The sequence below is a fragment of the Siniperca chuatsi genome, linkage group LG10 (assembly GCF_020085105.1).
Source record: "Siniperca chuatsi isolate FFG_IHB_CAS linkage group LG10, ASM2008510v1, whole genome shotgun sequence".
Taxonomy (NCBI): Eukaryota; Metazoa; Chordata; class Actinopteri; order Centrarchiformes; family Sinipercidae; genus Siniperca; species Siniperca chuatsi.
Window position 1 is genome coordinate 7,054,095 of NC_058051.1, and position 19,397 is coordinate 7,073,491.

Consider the following 19,397-nt stretch of genomic DNA (forward strand, 5'->3'; position numbering starts at 1 on the left):
GATTTTACTGAACTGTCTGTTTATTTTATTGCTTTTGTGTATTTTATTTCTTTTATATTTTTATTATTCACTGTGGTATTTTATTTCTCTTTCTGTGAAGCACTTTCTACTTTCTTTTGATAAGTGCTCTATAAATAAAGTTATTATTATTATTATTATTATTATTATTATATACATGTGCTGCACAGTGCTGAGAGTATTGTAGCCATAGTGGGGGCACACATTTCCCAGCATGCACTGCCTAGTGCTGAAAGCACTTTAAGTTAGCTGCCTTATGTTTTATATCGGTGGTTATTGGAGAACATACAGTGGTGTGCAAAAGTGTTTGCCCCCTTCCTGATTTCTTATTTTTTGCATGTTTGCCACACTTAAATGTTTCAGATCATTAAACAAATTTAAATATTAGTCAAAGATAACACAAGAGGCAGTTTTTAAATGAAGATTGTTATTATTAAAGGAAAACAAAATCCAAACATACATGGCCCTGTGTGAAAAAGTGATTGCCCCCTAAACCTAATAACTGGGCCACCCTTAGCAGCAACAACTGCAATCAAGCATTTGCGATAACTTTCAATGAGTCTTTTACAGTGCTGTGGACAGCCACATTGGAGGGTTTTCGAGCATGAACTGCCTTTTTAAGGTCATGCCACAGCATCTCAATAGGATTCAGGTTAGGACTTTGACTAGGCGAGTTCAAAGTCTTTATTTTGTTCTTCAGCCATTCAGAGGTGGACTTGCTGGTGTGTTTTGGATCATTGTCCTGCTACAGAACCCAAGTTCGCTTCAGCTTGAGGTCACGAACAGATGGCGGAACATTCTCCTTCAGGAGTTTTTGGTAGACAGCAGAATTCATGGTTCCATTTATCACAGCAAGTCTTCCAGGTCCTGAAGCAGCAAAACAGCCCAAGACCATCATACTACCACCACCATATTTTACTGTTGGTATGATGTTCTTTTTCTGAAATGCGGTGTTACTTTTACGCCAGATGTAATGGGACACACACCTTCCAAAAAGTTCAACTTTTGTCTCATCAGTCCACAGAGAATTTTCCCAAAAGTCTTGGAGATCATCAAGATGTTTTCTGGCAAAAATGAGACGAGCCTTAATGTTCTTTTTGCTCAGCAGTGGTTTTCGTCTTGGAACTTAGCCATGCAGGCCATTTTTGCCCAGTCTCTTTCTTATGGTGGAGTCATCAACACTGACCTTGATTGCAGTTTTTGCTGCTAAGGATGGCCCAACCAGTTATTAGGTTTAGGGGGCAATCACTATTTCACACAGGGCCATGTAGGTTTGGATTTTGTTTTCCCTTAATAATAACAATCTTCATTTAAAAACTGCATTTTGTGTTTACTTGTGTTATATTTGACTAACATTTAAATTTGTTTGATGATCTGAAACATTTAAGTGTGACAAACATGCAAAAAAAATAAGAAATCAGGAAGGGGGCAAACACTTTTTCACATCATTGTATATGCTGATACTGATATATCTGCGATAGGCCAATATCGATAAATTGGTCGGACTCTAGTTGAGACTCTGGACTCCAGACATCAGACAATATGATGGGGGACATCTGCAAATTTGTTTAGCTTTTGAATTCTGACAACATATCTTTTTCAAATAATCCCGTGTTCAGCTTGGGTGGTCTTCTTCAGACCGACACCAACATCTCAGTGTGGTTGCTTTGTCCACGGTAGAAAGTGCTTCACAACAAGAGAAATAAAATACCACAGTGAATGATGAAATATAAAGAAATAAAATACACAAAAGCAATAAAATAAACAGTTCAGGTAAAAAGGGAGCTAATGTAAAGAGGCTAAAACAGGTGTGATGTGATCGTACCTCTTGGTCCTGGTTAAAAGCCTAGCAGCTGAGTTCTGTACAGTCTGCAGTTGTTTCAAAGGTTTTTGATTAAGACAAGTGAACAAACTGTTACAAGGCGTGAGGAGATAAAAGCATGTACAACAGTTTCTGCATCACTAAGATTTAAAATAGATCGGATTTTTACAGTGTTCCTGTGGTGATAAAAACATGATTGGACAAGCTTAGTGATATGTTGCTCAAAACATAAATTGCTATCAAACAGGACACCAAGATTTCTTGCAACAGGCTTGATATGTTGTGACAGGTTACCAGTAGATGGCAGTATTTTTTTAGTGATGTGTTGGGGCCCAATAACAAGGATTTCAGTTTTATTTGAGTTGAGCTGAAGAAAATTTATCAACATCCAGTTTTTTATGTCAGACAGGCAGTCCTGCAGAGAACTCAGCATACTAAGGTCAGTGGGCTTGACAGGGAGGTACAACTGTGTGTCATCCGCATAACAATGAAAAGAAATCCCATGTCTGCGGATGACATCACCCAAGGGAAGCATGTATAAGGAGAACAGTATTGGTCCCAGAATTGAACCTTGAGACACACCATACTTGACATGGTAAAAGGATGACATGAAGTTATTAATGCTGACACAGAATTTCCTATTGGACAGATAAGATGAGAACCAGTCTAGTGCAGTGCCAGATATGCCCACCCAGTGCCTCAGTCTATCTAAAAGTATGCCATGATCAGTTGTGTCAAAGGTAGCACTTAAGTCCAGCAGCACAAGAATTGAGCACATGCCTGCATCTGCATTCATTAAAAGGTCATTAGTGACTTTGAGAAGGGCTGTCTCAGTGCTGTGTTGTTGACGAAAGCCAGATAAGAACTTTTCAAAGGTATTATTGTTTTCCACAGCAGCAAGAAGCTGCTTAGATACAAGTTTTTCAAGAATCGTGGAAATAAAAGGCAGTTTAGAAATTTGACGATAGTTATCCAGGAGGGTGGATTTCAATTCGGAATGTTGATGCTCCGACAGCAAAAGCATTGTTCCCAGTAGTGATGCGCAGTTTGCAATTATATACACAGGGCCTGCAGATAATCTGCGAATCGGGTGGGCCAGGTTATAAAAATGAACATTCTGATTAACGGGTTGCGGGTGGGTGAAATAGGGTGAAGCCTCTCCTCATTAAGAGAGATGGTGTACGCATTTATGCACGCGTTACAGCAGTGTAACTTCATTGATAATTTAAATCTCCCGATATGACAGGATCGGTCAGGATATAGTGTCAGTGTTAATGTTCTGTGTTCTTCTACACGTCCAAAAGGTCACACACACAGTACAGGTTCATAGAGTGAAATTGTTTGGAGTAAAGCAGCTGTCCTCCTGATAAACCCTGACCTCCATCAGAGCTGTCTAAAACACGTATTTCAGAGAAGCTAAAAGTTTAATTCTGTTTCCTCAAGAGAGTTTTCTCTGTTCTATCAAGTTTCTAACTACAGTTTTTAGTTTTGCTGCTTAAATGTCCCACGATATTTGCTGTGACATTACTGCACGCATGGAAACGTTTAAAATGACTGCAGCCTCGCTAATCATTAAAGTAAATCGTTAAAGAAAACAATCATACATCAATACAACATACAATAAAGAAATCACCTGGGAAGCTTGCACTGCTCGACATCATTTCAACGGCAATATAGCCTGCAGGGACTGGTAGAGGTGGATAGAAATGTCCATGCCGGTAAGGGTCTCTAAATCGGAGACAATAATTCGATTGGGTGGGTGGATGATTTATGTGTTCATGCAGATTTGGATCCCGTCAGAGCAAATCCACGCATCACCAATGCCCACCCGGTTTGTTAAAAAAATTTTATGTTATTTTTTTTTTAAATCATGCCTGCGCTACCAATGTAAATGTTTAGTCACACCTGACAGATTTTTGTTCGCACAAATGGTCGCACCCTGGAGCCCTGCTGATGATGCCATCAATTGTACGTTTATTATCTGTTTTCCGGTACATACTGACTTTATTGTCTGAAAGATGAATGCAATACAATTTTTGTATTGATTTTTCCTTTAATGAAGAGACATTAAGATACATTTTTTGAACCATTGAGTAAACTCCTCCCACCCCCCATAATGGGATGATTATGGGGAGGAAGCAGTGACATACCATGGGAGCTCCCTTCTATTTGGTTCAGCACTGTATTAGAAGGAGTGTTTAGCCACCCAAGCTAACATCTCAAAAATTTAAATGACTTAAAAGAATTTCTTACTTTAAAATAATTTACAAATCTTGTTTCTAAAAGCGTTGAAAATGTCATCAAATGTCTGCTGAAATGCCACTTGTAAATAATGAAGATCAGCTGTCTTTTCATTTTCTTGATTTTAGTAGTGATTTTAAGGGTATTCTCATACCATAGGAAATAGCCATCTGGAGACAGGAGTGCTTTGGAAGACTATATTTTTGTTGTTGGACCTCTCTCAGCCCTTCTTACTGGCAGTACCTTTTTGTTAAATTGTTATAGCAAGCAGTGCGAGCGTGAGTGTTTCGGGCTCATTGGCATCAATGTGTACAACTTTGATCTTTTCATAGACAAATAATCTGACAATGTTTTTGTTTTATTCTGCTCTGAGTCATGTCAGCAACCGCATTAACCGAGTGTCTAACATTAGTCAGGTTTTTGATCACTGGCATGTCTTGATTCCTCAATGTCGCAGACAGTCCCTTTTATTTCTGTAGGTAGACGAACAGGTATGACCAGCATCAGGCTCACTTAGGGATGCCCTAACCATGTTTTCTTTCCCCTGAACCAGTATTTATTTTTATTCTATTTTTGGTTAGTGTTGCATACATACTACACCTTACAGTACACACTTACCTTGCAGTAGGTCTATTGAAATTTATTTAGATATGTTTTACAGCTGCATTAAGAAAACATAACCTGTGTCATAGCTTTTCTGATGGGTTCACATAATATTTTGTAATAGTGTCCTTTCAGTGTCAGTGTGGATCTGTTGTGGCTGGAAGGTTTGGACATGACTTATAAAGCCTCTTTGCATCATGCAATGTCGTGTGTTCATCCGCATTATTAGTACTATGCCGTTTTTATATTGTATAAATTGTAATATTTTGTCTGATCTAGCGTCACTCCTTTACTATATATCTTTTTACAAATCTACTATAGAGGGCCAAAGTCATGATCCAGGCTAGCCTCTGTTCCACTATCTTTCATCTGTCTCTCTGAAGAAATTAACCATGTTACTATGGGGTTTACTTTGTTAAAATCATAAAGATAAACAACAACTACTTTGTGAGCATACAAAAAACTAGTGCTCCGATGAAAATTTGACAATTTATGTCATCAGAACTTGGTTTCGTCCATCTCCATAAAATTCACTAACACTAAGTCATTTTTCCATCTTTTTAGATAAAATCTCTTCTTTCTAAAACATCTACACCATTTAGTCATCTCTGTCCTGCTGCTGTTACAGACATGTCTGAGCTAACTGTGAACCTTCGACTCACACATGGACTTGTGTCTTCTGTCGAGTCCTAATGTTTAACCTGCGATAGTTACTTATTTCTTTAAAAAAAAAAGTAGCTCCAGTTAACAAACAAAATCTAATCTGAATAAACAAATCTTCTGTTTAGCTCATGGCTAGCAGCTGCTGTATTCAATTATGCGCCTTATTGATTCAAACGTTATTTTTGTATTATTTTTTTCTGCACTTGTTTACATTTGTTACGTATTTGGTCTTCTGCTTGTATTCTGCATTTTCTGTTTTTCCTTCTATTTTCTTCTTCTCAACTAGATGAGATTTTATCTCATCATTTTCATTTTAGTCATTTAGGATATTAGTATTTTAATATAGTTTGTCTATTGTGATCTTAATGGTGCTTTTAAAGCTACTTGTATTTATTTTCTGTACATAATATCTCTGCCAAAGAGATCATTGTAGACTTCAGAAAGACCAAAGGCGGCAGACACAACCCCATCCATTTGAATGGCACAGAGGTTGACTGTGTCTCCAGCTTCAAGTTTCTGTTTGTCCACATCTCTGAGGACCTCTCTTGGATCCTCAACACTTCAACCCTAGTCAAGAAGGCTCACCAGCATCTCAAGAAGGTATATCTGTCTCCGCAGATTGTAGTGAACTTCTACCGCTGCACCATTGAGAGCATCATTACCAACTGCATCTCGGTATGGTATGGCGACTGCTCTGTCTCGGATTCGAAAGCACTGCAAAGGTTCTCCACTCCCCACCATTGAGGCTGTTCAGCGCAAGTGGTGTCTGCAGGGTGCGCGCAGCATCATCAGAGACACCTCTCACCCCAGCCGCAGACTGTTTGCCGACTGTTGGCGCTACAGAACTCTCTGTTCCAGGACCAACAGACTCAGGAACAGCTTCTTCCCTTCAGCTGTCACCTAGCTGAACTCTGTACATATGTACAGTGGGACAAAAAAGTATTTAGTCAGCCACCAATTGTGCATGTTCTCCCACCTAAAAAGATGAGAGAGGCCTGTAATTTTCATTATAGATACACTTCAACTATGAGAGTCAGAATGGGGGGAAAGAAAATCACATTGATTTTTAAAGAATTTATTTGCAAATCATGGTGGAAAATAAGTATTTGGTCAATAACAAAAGTTCATCTCAGTACTTTGTTATATACCCTCTGTTGGCAATGACAGAGCTCAAACGTTTTCTGTAAGTCTTCACAAGGTTTTCACACACTGTTGCTGGTATTTTGGCCCATTCCTCCATGCAGATCTCCTCTAGAGCAGTGATGTTTTGGGGCTGTCGCTGGGCAACACGGACTTTCAACTCCCTCCAAAGATTTTCTATGGGGTTCAGATCTGGAGACTGGCTAGGCCACTCCAGGACCTTGAAATGCTTCTTATGAAGCCACTCCTTCGTTGCCCGGGCGGTGTGTTTGGGATCATTGTCATGCTGAAAGACCCAGCCATGTTTCATCTTCAATGCCCTTGCTGATGGAAGGAGGTTTTCACTCAAAATCTCACGATACATGGCCCCATTCATTCTTTCCTTTACACGGATCAGTCGACCCGATCCCTTTGCAGAAAAACAGCCCCAAAGCATGATGTTTCCACCCCCATGCTTCACAGTAGGTATGGTGTACTTTGGATGCAAGTTGAGTTTTTACCAAAAAGTTCTATTTTGATTTCATCTGACCATATGACATTCTTCCACTCCTCTTCTGGATCATCTAAATGCTCTCTAGCAAACTTCAGACGGGCCTGGACATGTACTGGCTTAAACAGGGGGACACGTCTGGCACTGCAGGATTTGAGTCCCTGGCGGCGTAGTGTGTTACTGATGGTAGCCTTTGTTACTTTGGTCCCATCTCTCTGCAGGTCATTCACTAGGTCCCCCCGTGTGGTTCTGAGATTTTTGCTCACCGTTCTTGTGATCATTTTGACCCCACGGGGTGAGATCTTGCGTGGAGCCCCAGATCGAGGGAGATTATCAGTGGTCTTGTATGTCTTCCATTTTCTAAAACTTGCTCCCACAGTTGATTTCTTCACACCAAGCTGCTTACCTATTGCAGATTCAGTCTTCCCAGCCTGGTGCAGGTCTACCATTTTGTTTCTGGTGTGCTTTGACAGCTCTTTGGTCTTGGCCATAGTGGAGTTTGGAGTGTGATGGTTGTGGACAGGTGTCTTTTTTATAGTGATAACGAGTTCAAACAGGTGCCATTAATACAGGTAATGAGTGGAGGACAGAAGAGCCTCTTAAAGAAGAAGTTACAGGTCTGTGAGAGCCAGAAATCGTGCTTGTTTGTAGGTGACCAAATACTTATTTTACCGAGGAATTTTACCAATTAATTCATTAAAAATCTTACAATGTGATTTCCTGGATTCTTTCCCCCCATTCTGACTCTCATAGTTGAAGTGTACCTATGATGAAAATTACAGGCCTCTCTCATGTTTTTAAGTGGGAGAACTTGCACAGTTGTTGGCTGACTAAATACTTTTTTGCCCCACTGTACATTACTCTGCACTTTACTGCCTTTTGCACTTCTGATTAGATGCTAAACTGCATTTCGTTGTACTCTGCGTAAATTGAATATAATCTAAATCTAATCTAAAAAAATCTGAAAGTCAAAGGGATCAGATCAGGCTCACATATGGCAATCATATTACAACATCTGTTATTATGACAATACACATACATATGTACCTATTTTTATCTAATATGCACAGCAAATTAAATAGTAAAATAAAATTAATCCATGTCAGCATTCTTTGGGGATGTGTATTTTCTTTCTCCTCCTGAGAGGGATGAGAAGGGGAGGAGGACAGTCCCAGTCACGCACACAGACACACATGCATTCTGAGGGGATGTGAGATTTGGCATTCCAACTTACATTTTGTCTTATTGCAATCTATGATCAATTCATTTGCTATGTAAATGCATATTCACATTTACTGTTTCATTTGCTATTAAACAAAACCAGACATTCTATCTTTATCCACTTTGTACTTTACACTTATTTTAATTTTATACTTATATCCACTTGTACGTAATTTATATTGCCTGTATTATAGTGTATTATATTTTGATTTGCTTAGAACTTCTATTCCTGTGTGCACTGACGTGATAGTGAGCAGCTGTAACAAAAGAGTTTCCCCTCGGGGATCAATAAAGTATTTCTGATTCTGATTCTGAACTATCTTTTATGGACTGGTGGATCTGTGTAAACGGTTTCTGTTGGTTAAGTTTCTATTGTCCCAGTATCAAAAACAGCATGTTGACCCAAAGCTTCACATTATTCCTATATGGTCAATTAAACATCACATATCAATTAGTGTACATTAGATTTTGCATTACAAAGTCAGTTCCTTTGTTCCTTTGTCCACTGTATGAGTTCTTGATGAAGTCCAGGGATCATCCTGAGGCTGGGATACTGGCCCTTAAAAGGGTCAGTGCTAGGTCGGTGCCATGCACAAACTGTGACCACAAATTGGTCAGTTGTCACTTAACTTTCCATTAGTGTCGTCCTTGAGTCCTGGCAGGGCCTGTTTTCGTGACCCAGAGGTCATGTGAACGGCGAAATCAGGAAAGGTTCATTCCTTTCTCAGTGAAAGAGGTAAAATTGAAGTCACTATATTCGCTACACTGTTTGTATTTCTCAAAATAAGATATTGAAAAAAACATATTGTATTCATATCGACACTAGCATAGAAATACTTTAAACAATACCGAGCCATAGGGTCAAACCACCATCTGGGGCAGATATTGGCCTTTTTGGTCAGTCACCTCCAATATGGCTGTCTGTAAATGCATATGGTGCTTGTGTTTCAGCACCAAGCATTGTTATGGTTACCCAATAACACATTTAGCTATATCAGAGTAGTAGACTTTTGGCTTCAGATTAATATTATGAGGAAGGATTTTACAACTCTGTAAAGTTATGACGACATCAGTCGTTTTATGCTGTCTCAACAATCACGAGGTAAACAGTAGAATTATCTTTTCATGTTACAAAGTAATCTAAGAACATTTGCTTGCATGTATTTGACTGGCCAACACAGTGCGCAGGAAAATGTTGCATTGTTACAAAGGCTGAGCCAACTTCAACTTTTTTGCTGTATGACCCTGCATTTATCTTGCTGGAGCCCTCTGCTTTAGCAGTTTTCTCTTTCATTGAAATAAATGAGGCCTTTGATAGAGTCAGCTGGACATTTCTTTTCATTACCCTCGAGAAATTTGGTCTCGGGGAGTCGTTCCTTTAGTGGTTTAAAACTCTCTACGGCTCACCGTCTGCATCAGTTATAGCCAATTATCACATCTCTCAACGCTTCACACTGCAGAGGGGCACAAGACAAGGATGTCCACTTTCCATTATTGTTTGTCATTTTCATTTAACCGCTTGCAGCTGCCATCCAACAAAGCATTTGTATTACAGGTATACAAACAAGACATTTTCACTACAAAACTAGTTTATATTCAGATGACATCCTGTTATACCTATAAAAAAAAAACCTCACCAGCCCTTCAAGAAGTCTTCAACCTCATATCCATATTCTCAAAAATTTCTGATTATTCAATAAATTGGTTGAAATAGTCTAAAGGGGTGGCTGTGGCTCAGGAGGTAGAGTGACCCTGGTCACATCACATTGGTTTAACACTTTAGATTCTATCACAACTAAATTCTACTGGAAACATAAGAAACCACAAATCAGATTATCCACAGAAACACAGAAAGAGACCATGGAGGCCTAGCCACCCCAAATTTCAGATTCTACCACCTGGCAAATCATCTTCAGTATATACTTATATGGTTGCAAGATAATCAACAACCACAAGACCCCTGGCTGGATATAGAACAATATGATTGCCAAGAATTATCAATATCAGTCCTTACCCAGCCAATTAAAAAATCACAACTGTTTCAGAAATCCATTTATAGCAGTGACTCTGACAGCTTGGTAGAAATCCAACCAAATAACTTGATATCCCACATCTTCAAATAAATTTACTCAAATCTGGTACAAAAGGAAAGGACAAGAGTAGGAATTACCCATTTGGAACACTTTTTCAATCACGGCTCACTCATAAGTTACAAAACACTAAAGGCCTTTTCACATCTGGGATGAAATGAAAAATGAAACGAAAAGGTGGAATATCTGTTGATTTTCGCGTTCAAACCTTTTACACCAAGTCCGACACGAGTATTTGCGTTCCGTACATTCCACCGAAAATTAAAGCTGTGCACCGTCACACAGTCATCGATTCATCATTGTCATGGACTCTTCGAGTAGCAGTAGCGATGACAAGTTTCTGATGTATCTATTGGCTCAAAAAGTTATGAATTGTAGTGGTATGTAAAAAAAACATTTTCACTACACTCAACTCTACGCGCTGGAGACAGGCTCATTATTCTGAGTGTCCAGTACTGTCTAGAAAAGTAACAATGTATACTATCGCATTTCTTATGGGTGGCGCCAGTGTTACTGTAACGAGTGTAAATGCAGAGCTTCATTCATTTGTGAGTTCAGTCGTGTTTATTTTATGGTGATTCACTGCATTTAAATAGTCCGTTTGTAACAGTCAGCTTATAATACCTCCGGGGCTCGGTGGATATCTCAAGTAAAGCCAGTGAGCTCATATGCTTCCACTGCTTTTTTGGCTTCCCCGCCTGTACACTCTTTGATCGTATGAGCAAAAGTCATGATTTTATTGGTTGGCTCGTTTTTATTGGCATCAGAAATTCGCTGAAATCGAAAGCTGCGGAAAAAAATATGGAGTGTTCAGACTCATTGTGGATAGGCTCATAGAGATAGATGGGCTTGAATTTTTAAATTGTCGTGTGATTTATTCGCACCAGCTATTTGTGTTTGGTCTGAATAGTCCTTAAAATAGAAATTTGTCATTGGTGGTAACAGCTTCTTGCAATATTCACAACTGAAACACTGTTTGAAAGGAAAAATCTGCATGTCAATCAACATTTTGCAAGTCTCGATCAACTGAAACTCATAGGGACGCAGAAAAATGCTTTTCAAAAATGTACAAACTTCTAATAAAAACAGACAACAATCTCCCACAACCAGTCTGAGATTGGGGAAAAAGATATAGCTGTAACCATCGAAATCAACTCCTGGATGCACATCTGCAAGAACATCTTCTCAATGTCTCATAACTCCAAACTGCAGCTTATTCAAAACAACATTCTACACAGAGTTCACCTCACACAATATATACTACACAAAATGGGATTCAAAGACAATGACACCTGAAGTCACTGCACATTAAACACTACAGTTGACTACTTTTATGCCACCTGGCTCTGCCCACCCATTCAAACATTCTGGACAAAAATTACACAAACTATACTCAACCATTGGTCGCAGCATTCCAGTCACCCCATCTGTATGTCTGCTAGGAGATCTTTCCTCAGTTGTTGTTTTATCCAGGTTTCTATCATTGTTGTATCTGTAAAGTCTCTACTGTTCTGTTTTTGCACCAATATGAAAAACACACACACACAAAAAATGAAATAAATGAAGGGACTGTCTTTTCTTGCAGTGCTAATGTTGGTCTAAACATGGTTTAAGGCAGGAAAGCAGAATTACAGATGGGCTCACTGACCCATTAGTGCAGACAAAAAAGACTGAATAAATGAATGACAGACACAAATAGACAATGCCAGGTATCCCAACAGAGAGACAGACTAAACAAACATGAGCATGTAAGCCTCAGCTATCCTCCGTGTGTGTGTGTGTGTGTGTGTGTGTGTGTGTGTGTGTGTGTGTGTAACATACAAGTCACGCCTTGCTGGCTGTTATCTGCCATAGACTCGCAGGTCCCTGGAGGGACACCAGAGGAGTCATCTGATTCACTTGCAGTTTCTTTTCTGACTGCAAATTAAAACAGGACCAACACAGAGAGACACAGATAGGAAGGAGAGCTGTGTTTTTTAATTAAATCCATTCTTTTTCTGCTTAAACCCTGCCAAACAGATTCTCATCTAACATATGAAATAAACACATGAACAATTTCAGTTCTGCATTAACATGCATTAACATGTACCAGCTGCAGCTTTCACCCAACAGCGGAAGTATCTCTCACATCAGAAGCCCTCGCTTTTAGTCTCTCCTCAGTTAAGGTCTATTGTTTATGAAACACAGACAAATGGTACAGATTTGACTTGGCGTTCAGCAGCCCTGATAATTATGATGAATCGTCCTCTCTTTGTATGTGGGTGCATGTGTGCATGTTAGGTCTGCACAGTGTATCGTTTCAGCATCGACATCACAATGTGCTCATGTGCAATAGTCACATTGCTGGACGTGCAATGTCAAGTAAGACAAATTAACTCAAAGACGTTTTGCTGCTTGATACAAAAGGAAAACTCGCAAGGTTCTCATTATCCATGACTAATCTACAAGAAACGTCCATCTGATATTACATAATTTTGTCCGATTTAAGGGTTCTTGGATACACAGAGATTGATCAGTTTGGTTGTTTGATAAACTGATGAAGTGCACCCCTTCACCAGAGCACATAGCAAACTAATCGCTGTGCATGCAGAGTCTGCGTATCACCTGCCTGTAAACATGCACATGACGTGGCTCCTGTCACAGACAATGGTGCCAGGTTGCTAGAGGCATGCGTTAAGTTACGCCAGGCGGCTTTTGAGTGCGTGTATTCACGTTAAAAGTGGCACCTCGTCCCGGTGCTGGTTAAAAGTTAAAAAGTTCCTGTCATGGGGCTGGTCCGTGCCTATAAGAAATGCTTAACACACACAAAACTTGCAGTATCCAGATCTATCAAAATAATATTTATGTGTGTGTCTGTAGCAAGTTTTCCTAATGTTGATACATTCTAGTCTGAGGAAACATCTCCTGATGTGACAATGCTAAAATGTCAGTCTTTGTGTAGTTTACTGGCAAAGCACCAAGAGGAGCCTTGTTTAAAGCACAGCTGCTGCAATTTTATTTTTTAATTTATCCCAAATTAGCTGTTTCTGAGAGTCTGTCAATGGCCATGTTTGACCAGTGAAGATTAAGTCAGAAAATCTATGAACCCAGAGCCTTTATTGCACATGAACAGTTCAAAGCATCAATGGAGTGTGAGTAAATTTGAAATGAAGCAAATAAGAACAATCCATGCAGTAGTTTGTTTGTGTCATTGTGTTGTTTTAGAATAGGCTTATGCTGGCAAATTCATATTAGAAGCTTACCACTTTATGGCCATGATTTTACATTAATTACATCAATTAATATAACTTTTTAGTAAGTGGTAGTTTATTCAATTCCATTTCATGTTTTGCATGCACTTAATAGATCTGAAGCTCAGAAAAAAGCAAGAAAATGCTTTTTCAATCTTGGGTTTCGGGCCCATGTGGGGTCATTTGATATACAGATAGGGTTACAGATTAGATTGACATATTTATAAAGTCCGGTCAAAAATTTTCTTATTGTTACCTAATTTGTATGTTTGACCTTCACTGTGCAGAATGATGTACACTACCGCTCAAAAGTTTGGAGTCGCCTGCCACAAAAGCTTGATTCGGTACAGGAAGATGGCTGAGAGGAATACTCTACATTCTTGAATGGTCTTTCATGCTTTTAGGTTGTAGAAAGTACTCTTTACAAATAGATGCTATTTTGTATGAAGGGTTTGCAAAAAAAGTAATGTTTTGTACATGGAGAACAAAACTGACGTGGGCTGAAAGAGCAGAAAGAGACAAAGATGCCTCTGAGCAACAGTAAAATTTGTGAAGATTTAAGTAGAAAGTGTTCCTGTTTCAGTGTCAAGTGCACAATAATGCCTATAACAAACTGGAATTAACAGGCGTGTTGCTTTAGGAAAGCTATTCTTAAAACTTCAAAATAGAAATAGTAGGTTAGCCTAGGGTTAGCACTATTGGAACTGGATCACGGAAAAGCAGCTGAACATACTATGGACTGACAAATCAAAGTTTAAACCTATTCAATCTAACCACTGAGTAGACTACAGAAGGCCCAAACAAAAACTTAAAACTTAAAATATTTAGAGCCCAGTTGTAAGCACAATTGAGATTCAAAAATGATCAGGGTCACTTGTGCTTTTCTGGACTGGAAAACAAATAAAAAATCGAAGAGCATTTGGGGGAAAAAAAGGTTGCAACAGTATGCTCCCCTGTCATGCAAATCTGTGGGGACATCGACTAAACGAACATTTTAATCATTTAACTCTTTCAAATGTAAATAATACATTTTGTGTATAATTATACTGTTTTTATCTATGTTAAAATAGCCATTTTTGAAGGAAAGAAGAAAAACAAATATAACAGCTGACTCCAAACTTTTGAGCGGTAGTGTATGTGAATAATTTGACACTAAAAGTTTGTTTTCACATTCATCTGCTGAAGGAGTAAAATTTCTCTGTGCTCACCCTAAATCTGAGTTTAAGATGTGTATCAGAATCAGAAATCAGAAATACTTTAGTATGTACACACTTCTAACATACTTTGTACTATTTCAGACTCTGTAACTTCATATAAATATTCATTAATGGCTCGTTCCAGCACGTTATTGAAGCTACATGATTGGGACACTGAGGGGAAGATCCAAACCAAACATGCCATGTTTGTTATGGCTGCACCATTACATAAAAGGGAAATATTCTAGGTATATTATGCATCATTTTATACATGCTTACATATTTGGTATCTTTGGAAACTTTTGGATCTCTGCTAGAATTTAAACGTATCTGCAAGTTTGAAACACCATGAGTATGTAAATGTGTACTGCAGCTGGGTGTGTGATTGAAGAGCTTAATAGAAAAATAAATTATATAAGAATGCATTACAACATAATTTCCATTTGGACATCAGTCCCTCAGTGGTCTTTGTCATGGTGCTAATTCATGCCCTAGAGAGTAGGTTGCATACTGGCTAATTGTATTCTAGTTTCTACAGTCTATTATTTATTTCATCCTGCTGGCACAAAAGTTCTGTAGTCCTGGTTATGTTGCTAAGTGATGTAGCTAGGCCTATGTGGCTGAGTTATGTAAGCACATGTGGGTGTAGCATGCTAACCTGCTGTCATTTCTGGTTATGTCAGTATGCATACTGTCATCATTCACATTGTTAATGAAATAACCACTCAATTGAATTACTAATACATTAATTTAAAATTAATTTATTGGTTATATAGGAAACCAAAATGTTTGTTGCATGAGCAATTCATGTTACCTGCTGGTCATGGGTCCAAACTGCCAACAGGAAGTGAAAGCTACCAATAGGCTTTTTGGTAGAGGGAACTCCAACCATACCATGTTGAGCAGAGTTCAGAGAGGGGGTTTTATTGTTTCAGGAAATAGTCTTTGTTAAGGACTCTAAACAACTTTTATTATTATTTTTTCTGTGTTGGGACAGTTACATTATTTATTTATTTTTTTCACATTTAACTGTTGTTTGATTATCTTAATTGATTATGCCCTAACTTTTGGTTTGTCTGGAGGAGGAGCTTCCTGTTCAAAAGCAAGGGGCAGAAGCTCCGGATGAGTTCTTTAGTTGGGTTGAGCTGAGCTGGGTTCATTGTGGAGTTGAGTTGTCCATAGTTGGATTTGAGTTGGTGCAGTTCAGGTGCAGATCTGCTGGAAGTGTGGCTATCTGCCCAATTGCCAGGGGCCTAGCCAAACTTCTTTGTTTGTTGACTGAGGGATTTCCTTTCTTCTTTTGTTGTTGTTTGCAGGCTGCCACAGTCGGTAATTAATGGGAAACACTGCATCTGCACAGCTTGGTGATGTAGGGGCTACTCGCAGGAATAGTTGGTTAGCTAACTGCTAACATGCTTGCTCGCCGGAACATACTAGCGGTTAGTGGTCATGATTTCATGAAAGAGCAATGACATAACTTCTGTTATGAATTGGCGCTATATAAATAAAATTTAATTGAATTCAAATTAAACCTAACCAAGTAGAGTTTTGTTGCCTAAACCTAAATCTTGCATTTCCGCAAATCCAGGGTTACCATGTAGACAAGACTGCGGTCAGTTACAAAAGCTTTCCAAGCTTTTTTCTATTTTCTCTGTACTGTGGCATGGTCATTTTGTTCTAGGGGTTGTACATCATTTCAGTCAATAAAAAGTTTTTGAAGAGGGGAAAAAAGTTCCACAAGCTAGCAAGCATACTAAATTAGTTATAGTAATAAAAGTCGATGGTGCAACACAGCTAATAAGCTAGAAAACATCCTCCATTTTGGACTTTCTGGCTCTCTGTTCCCCCAAAGGTCAGCACTGTTATGATGGTTTGTTCTTGGTCAATGGCTCAAAGGTGAACTCAACACAAACATCTTTTGCGAATTTACTTCATCTGCTCGAGCAAATCCACTGATCACACAGATTACATTTTGCATCAAAATTTTGCTAAATGCTGGTATGACTGGGCCTTTATGCTGCATGGTACCTTTAGGTTTCTTTTTCCCTAGGTTTTACAGCATTTTTCAAGAAGCTGTGTTCTTGAAATAAAATATCTTTTTTTGTCACTGTCATGCATGTCTACAGTCTAAAATCTTTTAACACAAGCAGTTCACACTGGAATCTAATATTGGCCACATTTAAAAAATAATGTGAACAGTCAAACAAAAAAATCGGATCTGAGCAATAAATCCGAATTGAGCACTAAGGCTTACAGTGTGAGTGTGGCCTATGATCCCTCTTTGTCTCTTTCTGCCTCTTCTATTCTTTCTGCACCTTGCTTTGTCTTCTCTTTTCTCCTCCCCTCCTATTCTTTTCTCTGTTTCATTTCTTTCTCCTGTGTAGTTCCCTCACACATGCTGTTTTTATTTTCTCCTGTCATTCAGTCAGGGTGGCGTGAGCTTGCATGTGTATGAATGAGCCTGTTTGTCAGCATGTTTTCACACACCTGTGCATGCACATGTTTTTGACATGTTTGTCGCCTCCAGTGCTTCATAACTACTTGGAAATAACATATGATCTGTGGTATGTTGGCGTGTGGCATGATTTCTGTGCAAGCACAAACACAAGCACGATGGAGAGGGATGGATAGATGGGTGGGTGAATAGAGAGCTGCAGGTAAAAGCAAAGATTTTCAAAGAGGTATAATTTGAGAGTTGTGGCTTGCTGTTTGTGGGATTTGGGATTTTTTTTTTACTGTATGGTGTCTTACTCCTGGACTTTACACAGCACAGTAATAAGAGTATGTGTGTTGTGTGTGTTGGCCCGCTTGTTTGGGTGTCTTTGGATATGTATGCTGGCATGTATATGAATGTGCAGGAATCTCCAGGCCGTTAAAATGTCTGGTTTAAGGCACTGGTTTAATAATGTTATCTGTACTGTTTAAGGGTTTAACACTGATCTGTACTGCATGCATTTACCAGTCATGTGTAACCATGTACATTACAGTGTTTCCTGTGGAATGAGAGGTTTGTTGTGAGGGTGAGGGGTACACTTTCCTCTCTTTGCCTCCTCTCTTCTTTCTCTTCATCTATCCCTCTCCATCCCTATGTTCAATTCAATTCAATTTTATTTATATAGCGCCAATTCATAACAGAAGTTGTTGCTATTTCACGCACTGTGGGTGTATGTGTGTCAATGTCCCACCCACACTGTATTTTATAGTAACGTACAAGTGCCACAAGATACATTTGAAGTACCGTACAGGGCTGTGCAAGTCCACTGAATTTTCCACAACACGTTCCTGCAATTTCACAATGCCATAACAAAAAATTAATAGGGCAAACAGGAGCAGATCATAAAAGAAGGAAGCTTCATACTAAAATATGACCAAATATACTTATCAAACAAAATTAATTAGAAATAAAGGCCTGCTTCAAATACATGCTTGGTACCTTCTACATATGAGGTAAATAAAGGCCCATTTGCTTCTCTCCTGATCCACACTGGCTTCATTCATTCATTCTTTAGTGAATGTGTCCCCTACTGTATGCCATGTTAATGTCAAGATTTTATAGATGGGAAGAAGTCAAAGTAATCATAACACATTTATTAACAAACTCATTATATATGATATTAATTAAATATTATATAAATGTTTAAACTTTTGTCAGTATGGACATGCTACACATTGTTAGATCAGTTAGATTTTCTACAATTCGATCATTCAGTTCATTTTACGGAAACCATTAGCACCAAAGTATAATTCATTCAGATTTACCGGCATGGTAAACAAGAGAGACATAAAAAAAGTGGTGACTCCCTACCTTTTGAAGCGGTCATAAAGTCCGAATACGTGTCCATTCCTTGATTATTTATATTGCTTTAGTCCGTAAGGGTCCACCGGTAAAAAGAATCAAAAACGGTTTTTCATAAAAATTAATCCAAGTTGAAATAACTATGGTAACCTTTGGCTTTCCTCCTTTCTAAGGTAGGATAAAGGTCTCTCTCTCTCTCTCTCTCTCTCTCTCTCTCTCTCTCTCTCTCTCTCTGCATTGGAGCTAGATTAAATGAATGATTCATAATTGATATGTTATTCGATTTGTAATATTTATACTGGTTTAAATAAACAACTTCATAGTATCTCCCATTAGGAGTGTGCCATATCATACCGTTCATGATAATAATCTAATTTTTAATATGAATATAAAAAAAATCATATTGTGATAATGACAAAATTCCGACTTGTTGACATAATGACGTTGTACCATTATGCACAGCAACAACAAACCTCCACGGTGGAAGGGAGCTACTTCAGTAGTGGAAGTGGTTTGGTTAGAAAAGATCAAACAGTGTTATTATGCAAAATGATCGTGGTCAGCTCAAATAGTCATGATCAGGCTTTGATGTAATAATAGTGACACGCCTCCTCCTAAGGTGCATTTCGGCAAGAAACATTCAATGACCAAGCTTAGAATTCTGTTGCAAAAGCTAAAGATCACGTTGTTGAGAAAACTGATAACACAGCCTGTAGGTTAAATCAACTCACTTTTGGATTCTGGGTAAATTTTGTATTAATTTGGCAACCGTTTTTTGTCACAAAGACAGCCTGGCTTCTTCTCCATAGCAACAGTGGCCCAGGCTCATGGGTATTGTAGTATTTAGAGCAGTCTGTCATGCCAAACTGATGGACAAAACATAATTT

At 38.7% G+C, this 19,397-nt stretch overlaps 1 protein-coding gene across 3 annotated transcripts in view; it reads left to right on the top strand.

The window, feature by feature from the left end:
- The window catches only part of LOC122883489 (MICOS complex subunit mic25a-like), a 112,840-nt gene that overhangs the window by 25,161 nt on the left and 68,282 nt on the right, over positions 1-19,397 (top strand). The window lies entirely within an intron of this gene.